Source organism: Bidens hawaiensis, unplaced genomic scaffold (assembly GCF_021521415.1).
Source record: "Bidens hawaiensis isolate Kalapana, Puna unplaced genomic scaffold, B.hawaiensis_p1.1 tig00029301_1, whole genome shotgun sequence".
NCBI lineage: Eukaryota > Viridiplantae > Streptophyta > Magnoliopsida > Asterales > Asteraceae > Bidens > Bidens hawaiensis.
Window position 1 is genome coordinate 142,438 of NW_027494835.1, and position 9,229 is coordinate 151,666.

Below are 9,229 nucleotides of genomic sequence, written 5' to 3' on the forward strand. Positions count from 1 at the left end.
TTTTATAAAGTAATAAAGGAAATTTCGTTAATTTTATGGTGTGTTATTGTTTGATTATGTTGTGTATGGTGACGAGTGACTCGTAAGGAAACTGTTAAGTGAGTTAAAAGATACAAATGTATTTGCTTAATCAACTTAATTTCATGGAATTAGTTGTTTATGGTTACTCATATGTTTGCAGTTAGGAGGAGGTAGAGGATGAAATTACGAGAACGTGGGCGAAAATGGCGAAGAAAACAGAGTTGAAACGAGAAAGATACGAAGAAAACAAGAAATTGAGATAGAGCTCCACCATGGTTCACGGTGTTGACCGTGGGCCACGGTCAAACAGGCACTAAAATCAACAGAATACACAGTACCGTGGCATTCTGGGCACCGTAATTGGACCGTGGTCCACGGTGTGGACCGTGGCCCACGGTCCGACATGTGACTGCTGAGTTTGGGCCACTTTTTAGGCCGTTTTTGGGTGTCTTTTCAACTATCTTTTAATTGGAACGACCCTAGGGTGACTTGAGGAGTCCAAGACATTGTTTTTGGTGATTCTAATCATTAGATTGAGTGTTTGATTCTTTTGATGAAGATAATTGAAGCTATGATGATCCATCAAACCATGATTGGCTAACTCCATTGGTGTTTCTCTTGGATGTAAGGTTATTTACAAAATACTTAATGTTAACTGTTCTTGAACATTGGATTGATTGTCTAATTGTTTATGTTAGTATGATTATGATGTTCATGTGATTGTTTGTAAATTGTCCATATCGTTTAAACCTAATTGCAATCTATACGTTCTTGGTGCCGTTGACAATTGAGATTTAGTGGAAGGAATTAGGGTTAAACATATTGATTGATTACCAAGTAACAACCTCGCGTTCTAGGAATCCAAGTACTTAGTTCTCGATTAATCACAAACAATTGCATTTACACAAAACCGAGATATTATGGTTTATCCATTGAACTTTAACAAAAGTGTTGCGTAATGACCCGAACTCCAAGAGGAATACTTGTTTAATTGATTGTTTACAACTTATTTGCTTAGTTATTTTAGTTCATAAAATCAAATCAAAATCAACTTGAAGAGTACTTTTTTCATTTACTTTTATATTAGTTTAATTGCTAAGCTACTTGATTAACACATATTCCACAAACTCTCTGTGTTCGACACCCACTTACTGCTATCTAATTAGTTGTATTTGGTTTATTTTTGACTGAGTCTTCGACCTCACGTCAAATTTTGGCGCTGTTGCTGGGGAGTAGTGCGCAACGTGTGTTTTTTTTGTAGTTTTTGTTTAATTGTTATTGTCAGTTTTACGCGAGTTATGTTAGTGTGTAGGTACTTACAGGTATATGCATACGAGAAGCTCTCGGTTTTCATCACCGTTAGATTTTAATCTTGAAATCGAGCGAACTTTTCATCAGAATCAGATTCTTCAAAGAGAGAATAAGATTATTGGGTCTCCAATCACACAAAGCCGTGTAACATCCAACTTTTGTTAAATAAATAACAGAAAGTTTTGTTAATAGCTGTGTGTCGTTAAATTAGTCGTGTGTTAAGTGTTGGAGAGTTGGGATTGGGAATGGGTGGTGGGCCCCATGAAACCCCCATAAATACCAACCACTTCCCCTCTCTTTCTCTTCTTTCCAAACACACAAACACATTCACACACTTAAGAAACACACACATACTTTCTCTCAAGACCCGAATCCAAATCAGGATTAAAGTAAGGAAGAATTTGGTGTTCAAGTGTCTTCAAATAACAAGAATCACGTCCAGATCCTCGAGTTGTCCGGATCCGAACCGAACCCGAAGCCAAAGGTGAGTTTTGGCCAACAAGGTTAAGTTTTGTGGTTGATTTCGACATGCAAATCGATATCTTAGTAGATCGGGTTGTAAGATGTAAGAAAAAATAAACTTGGTGAGTTATAACCTCACAGGTATGATATAGGACAAAAAGGTGATGTTCGGACCTCATAAAACATGGGTATACAAAGTTGGTACGACCCAAAACCCATAAAAAAGGGTAAAATCGAGTCCTAAGGATGAGTCACGGAGTAATTTGGCTTAAAATGGCAAAAGTAACGAAAAGAAGGTTATTTTCGCATAAGTCGACTTCGCATCGCACAGCCATGAGAAGCGTAATAAATATTTTGCATCGCATAGCCATGCGAAGCGAAAAAGGCTTCATGCGAAGCGAAATGGTTTCATGTGAAGCGAAAAAAGTTATGCGAAGCAAAAAAGGCTTCATGCGAAGCGAAAAAGTCATACGAAGCGAAATTCCATGAAATTAATTTTCTGATGCATTTTTGTTAAAGGACGTATTAACTAAAATAAAATTTTTCGCTTGAACCCTGCTAGGGGCTGCCGCCCCTAGACCCCGCTACCAGGGGCGCTGCCCCTGGACCCCCGTTAGTTGAGGGTTTCATAAACTTAGATGTAGGAAGTAGTGGTAATAGATAATTGACACGCGTAATGTATTGTACAGTTAGCGGTGCACAACTAAAGAAGGGCATTACCATTAACGGCGAGAGAAACCGACTCCAGGTGAGTTTCTAGCTCCTTTACCTGTTATGTTTTCGGGGCTGTGTGCATACTCCTATGTGATAGTTGTTAATACACCTACCTTAAGTGGTAAGTGTATGATATGTGTATGATATATGTATGACGAAGTATTGAATGTTATTATGGAATGTTTATACGAATGAATATGTGTATATATGTATATACATGACTAGAAGATATGTATAGTATGCATGTAAGAAAATGAATGTATGATAGAGTGAAGAGACAGGTATGGTTATTCGAGATAAAGGGACCAGACCCTAATAATATATGAGACAAAAGTGACCAGACCCTAATAATATCTGTGATGGTAGAGATAGAATAGCCTATGGAATACCATAGGGAACTATGAAAGAAAGTATGAGAGATCGAATGAATGCATGTATGTAAAGTATGTATGAAAGAAATGATAGTAAGTAAAGTATGAATACATACCCTCAGACACGTATGGGTAAGGTTGTGAATGTAGTGTTTGTAGAATGATTCACTAGAACTCACTCAGCATAGCTGACTTTTAGTATGCACGCAGGTAAATAGATTGAGGGAGCTGGCTTAAGGATGGCACGTGGCAGGGACTGGAAGACTGACATCTTGGAAAGGAATGTTATGAATTAATATGATATGTTTTAAGACAAGTTTACTTTTGTTAAGACAATATTCGATGATGTGTAATGTAATGCATGAAGTTTTAATGATTCCGTGAAAAGTTTTAATTAACTCTGATTTTAGAACTTTGTTTATGAGTAAATCCAACGCTAAAGTAGGGTTCCAGGATCGGGGCCTTACAAGCTGAATAACCAACACAACAATCATGACTTCAATTCAATCCGTACCACCAATGGCACCACCCATTAATTCAGAAAATCCACCCCTCGTATTCCTACCATCCACTGAACCCGTTACTACTACAATTTCTACAAGTGTACCCACTTCAATCATGTTTAGCTTTCAACCACTAGTTAACCTTCCACCCTTGACCAACTTCATGCCTATTCAAGGACAACCATCAAACTCCCCACAACCATCATCTTTCCAATCTCAACAAAATCCACTTTATAATCAGCCATATACATTACCGCAAGACCCACCCATAATCCATACTTCACCAGGTCTTAGGTCGGGCCCGCATTCGTTTGGTGGGCCATGTTATGGTGATAATAATGAAGGGTACAAAGAGTATGAAAAGGGATATTCGAGTGGAGTTGATGGGAATCAATTGAAGATTTAAGGGCAATTTAAGTATGTACCCGAACAACAACCCAAAAGAATTTGCAACAATGGGGTGGGCCTCAATTTAATCAAGAACAATTTCAACAACCCCAACCATTGCAGCAAATTCCTTAACAGCCCCAATATCAACAACCGCAATTTCAACAACATGTGCAATAAAGGCCTGTGTATAGGTTAAATGGGTCAACCGAGAGTACCATTGGGGTACCAAGAAGGCATGCAAGAGAGATGGTTAGGGGAATTGAAGCTCATTTTCGACCGGTCATCACCAATAACCCATCTCCGGTGGTTATTCCTCAAAATTAAAATGGAAGAACGTTTGAGGTTAGAACCAATGCGCTCCTAACTCTACCAAAGTATAAGGGTTTAGCAACGGAAGAACCTTATTTTCATTTGGAGGCTTACGAATCGATTTGCAACACAATCGGGGGGTCAAGGTTTCTCACTGGGTGAGGTTAAATTGGTCTTATTTCAATTTTCTTTAGAAGATAAGGCGAAGAGATGGTTCTACACATTGCCTTCCGCATCAATTTATACTTGGGCCGAGATGCAACAAAGATTTTTGGAAGAGTTTTACACGGCCCAAAGACAAATGATGCAAGACGAAGTTTGAGAAGCTTCCAACAAAAATCGGGTGAGATGTTTCATGAAGCATTTGAGCGGTTTAATATGACGCTTAAGAATTGTCCTCATCATGGTATTGCTCTTTGGGAATTGTTGAATGCTTTTCATTAGGGGTTGAATGCGGAAGATGAAAGGGATTTGATGTCAATCACAAATGGTACTTTCGGTACCAATTACAAACAAGATGATTCGGCATTTTAAATGCCGGTCACATCAAAGAGAAAGGCTCAAACTGCAAGAAGAGCAAGACCGGCAATTGGAAGACCGCAAGTTCATGCCGTAGAGGATGTGGGGGTACAAACTACTAATCAAAGAATTGATGTTTGTACCAATGAATTGATGTTTGTACCAATTGTAATGAGTTGGGTCATGGGGCTAATGTGTGTACGGTAGGGTAAGCACAAGTTGAAGAGGTAAATGCACTTCAAGGTCAAGGAGGTGGTAATTGAAATTATAACATGAACTCAAACACTTACCACCCCGGGCTGAGAAATCACCCCAATTTTCGTTATGGGAATCCGGCTACTCAATCCAATCCGAATTTCCAAGGGAATCAAGGAAATTATGTTCCACGCCAACAATACAACAATCAAGGCTTTCAAAGTCAATTTCAATAAACGGGAAGTGGTCAAAGTGGGTCTTCGAGTCAAAGTTCTTCAATTGGGAATGAAGTCATGGATATGCTTAGGAAGATGCAACAAGACATGCAAAGGAGAAATCAACTTGATGAATTGCGCATGCAAAAGGATGAAGTCCGTGACAAAGCCATTCAATCGTTGACCACTCAAAGGGTCAACTTGCAACCGATGTTGAGAATTTGAAGAAAAACAGCTCGAGCTTAAAGAAGTGGAACAACGTGCATATCAATGCGGTAAGTCTTTTACCTAAGTTTGGAATTTCTAGTGTTCAAGTTGATCCAACACCATGATATGTTGTAAAACACACTTATTTTCCACATCTTTTATCTACGTATTATATTATATTTTATGTGTTTTAACTCTTTTAGATAGGTTTTACATATTAATCTTTATCTTGTAGGCTATGGGTGAAAGATTGAAGAAACCGAGCTTTTCGAGGAGTTTACGAGCCTTTTACGCATATGATTTCAAGAAACAACTCAAAGCCTGGTCCATATGCATCATGGAGGCCCAAGTCTTACATTATATTATATTATAAAAAAAAATAAAAACCCTAAGTGGCAGGAAGGTTCCGATAGGACGGCAGCATGAAGAAAAAAAGAAGAAAAAAGTTTTATGGAGCTAGGGTTGGGACTTGTGGCGGCTAGGGAAGGAAGAAGGACACAAGCACAAGCCTCGGGGACATTTTTCATCAATCTACATCAGCCGGGAGCAGCCCATATTCACTCCATATCCTTTCTTTTACACATTGTTCATACACTTTGATATTCTTGCTTAATTGTCGAATTGTTTTGCAATTACTTGAGAGATTGAATTGTTTATGATTAGAATTTATTATTGGAAAATTGTTAAGATGATTGGTATGAGTTTTATGATGCGTTTAATGATTATTCATGGCTGTCCAAATATGATTAGAGGCTAAACTTGTTAGTTCTACCTAGGAATGATGATAATTGTTCATGTTTGATGAGTTTTATGGATTGTTTGATCGATAGACTTTAATTGTTATTGTAAAGTTTGATTTAGACATGAAATAGGTTGTGTTTAAGAGCTGGAAATTTGGTCATTCATTGCTTAAACCCCATGTGTCGGTTAATTAGTTTTGTGTTGATTGATCGGTGCATTGTTTGATTCTAGACTTTGTGTTTAGGGTTTGTTTGTGGTAGGTATAACTGTAGGGTTTTGTTGCGTGAATTTGAGGTTAAAGTACAGTGGTTAGGTACCTTCTTAGAGACCGAGAGGTGATAAGAAGTTAGGGTCGTCTCATTACCTTTGCATGCTAGAATAACGATTGCGCGAGAGCGAGTTCGTTTCTTGTCAGGTTTAGGTGTTTTGAGCGATTAGTTGATCTATTTTGGTTTAAGTTGAATTGTTCCTCTATCCCTGGTTGTGTAGTATTCATTTCCATTAGGGTTGAGTGTTGGTGAGACCGAGAGGTGAGTCAACATTAGAACACGTTAACAATTGTTTCCCGGTTTGGTCGTTTTAGTCGATTTTGAGTAGTTTAGGCTTGTTGAGTGAGACCGAGAGGTAATCCAGTGAGCCTGAGTGATCCTTAGTCGTGTCATCTTTAGGGACTGGTGTCTTGAAGTCTTGAAGTCACTCAATCCATTAGCTTGTTAGGCCTACAATTTGATTCAAACCTAGGTAGACTTTTTTCTCCATCCAGAGTTAACACAGTTAGTTTGTCGTTAAGTTTTCTATTTTAGGTAACTTTTGTCAGTCAGTCTAGTTAGTTCAGTTAAGTTAAAAGAATTCAAAAATCAATTAAATATTATTCTTAGGTAGGTCTTGTCTAGGGTTAGTGATCGTTAGCGTCTTACGTGTCCATGTGTTCGATACTCGGACTTCCTAGGTCTATACTACTTGCGATCAGTACACTTGCGGGTTGTGTGTGGTTTTAGGATTTTCATTTTATATTTAAAGCTTAGTTGTGAGGGTCATTGTTATAGGGTTATCCGATGCACATCATACCACAGTTTGTTGAGGGGTGGTGGAAGATATTAGTGATGAGATTGAAAATATGGGTAATCATGAAACAATTTTTCAAAATAAATCTGAATTACAACCGAATGAAATATCTTTTTATGAAAAGTGTTCTTGTGATAAATGTTTAAATGACAAATTAACCAAAATAAGGGATGAGAGGGTTGATAATAATATTATCTCGAGTAAACTTCAAGACCCAGGAATGCCCCTTTTATCAATCCAAATTGGTGAATTTAAAACTGATCGGGTACTGCTAGATCTTGGAGCTTGTGTTAGTATCATGCCCGGTAGTTTATATAATCAGTATGAGTTTGGTCTTCTACAAAAAGCAAACACCACCGTGGTTTTAGCGGATCAACCCCATACACTTCCCCGAGGCATGATATATAATGTGATGGTACATGTGGAGGATTTCTGTTACTCAATGTGATGGTACATGTTGACTTTTTAGTACTTGATTATGCTAAAAATGTAACTAATACGCAACCCACAGTCATATTGGGTAGACCCTTCCTCGCCACTTCACTTGCAGTAATTGATTGTGCTAAGGGGATACTGGGAATTAAATGTGGGAATCGTGATAAACAGCTATTATTATTTGAAAATACTACTGACCCTTTTGTTGACAAGGAAAGCCTGAAGGCGGATTTTTTTAACAAGTGTGTATCCATGAGCAAGGATCACATGAAAATGGAGTGTTTTGTGATTGACAGGTCAGTTGAGAAGAAAGAATTTGAGCATCAACAGAGTGAGAAGATGGCAGAAAAAGGTGGCCGACCAAGGAAGACGAAAGTGAGACATCCACCTAACCTAAATGATCCAGGGTGGAGGATGAGGATGTTCGGGCCCGATCCTGGTTTGTCGGAAGACTGGCAATAGTTGCTTGAAAAAGAGCGTGCTTATAACGAGAAGGCTGCACGGGAGTGGGCCAGTCACCCATCTTGAATGTCATAAAAGTTTCAAAAAGGTGGTAATTATACATTTTATATATTTTTATTTTTATTTTGCTTTTTATTTTCTTGTTTGTTTGTTATTAATGGTATTTTAAGTTACCATCTTAGCAAAAACCAAGTGTGGGGAAATTCTTATGGATTTCTTTTCGACACTATGATGGGGACAACACGTTTGTTTTTCATGAAAAGAGGTGATGTACCTTTTTTTTTATTTTCTCAAAACCATACATTGATGGCAATGCATCCCAAGTGTGGGGATGGGGAAATTTTTCGTTTTAAAAAAAAATTATAAAAATTAAAAAAAAAACAAGATTTTTGAAAGAAAATCGGAAAGTGGTAAGCTGGCGGGGTAAAGTTTTGGACCGTTTTCATGGTCACAATTCTCTTAAATTCAAGTTTGCTTAGTTGTTTTAAAAACGAGGTTGTGTAGTATTCTAGTTAAGGTTAGCATGCTTTCGGTACAATAACCTGCATAACATGTCCATATCCACTTGTGTTTTGGGAAAGTGAAGAGTGGTGATAGATTGGTTATTCTCCGTTAGAACTTGTGCGATCAATGCATTTCAAGACCTTAGCTTGGCATAAGTGCAAAAGTGATAGAGGCAATTAGGTTAAAGCCTCGTCTGGATGAGCGCGAGTGTGGGTTTTGGGGTCGGGCCTCATACATTACACATATGAGCGTGGGCAATGAGAGGGGCGGGGGGTTGGTTCCCTTAGAAAACTTTATTTGACCCATTCTTTTTATTTGATCAACCCCAATGTTATTTTGCAAGACGATCCGGCTTAGTAGGTATTTCTTTGTATTTGTAATTGTTATAGTACTAATCAATAAGAAGTATTAAGTATTATGTTTACTCAAAAAAAAGAAAAAAAAGAAAAAAATGAGAAAAAAAAGAAAAAAGAGAAAAAAGAAAGAAAAAGTTGGGATTCAATGTCCAAAGTAGTGTGTATCGAGTTTGTGATGCAAGTTAGTAATGCATATAGTCGTTTATTTTATTGTTTATTTAGTTTTGATGTAATAAGCTGGATCGGATCGTTTGAGCTACTTCCAATATTCCCATTCCATACCCTTACACCTAGCCCCGTTATAACCCATTTTAAGTCCTCTTGATTTGCATTTGTGTCAAAGCATATATAGGTGGATATTTGAGGGTGGTGCAAGCGTATGCGAGGAGAATTGGTATGATTGAAATATATGTGAACGATCACCGAAAAGAGGGTTAACGGGTGATGGT

General features: G+C 37.9%; 1 pseudogene; it reads right to left on the reverse strand.

Moving 5' to 3' along the window:
- Positions 1-4,390: 4,390 nt before the first annotated feature.
- LOC143578609 (small nucleolar RNA R71) lies at positions 4,391-4,491 on the reverse strand (annotated as a pseudogene).
- Positions 4,492-9,229: the final 4,738 nt, after the last annotated feature.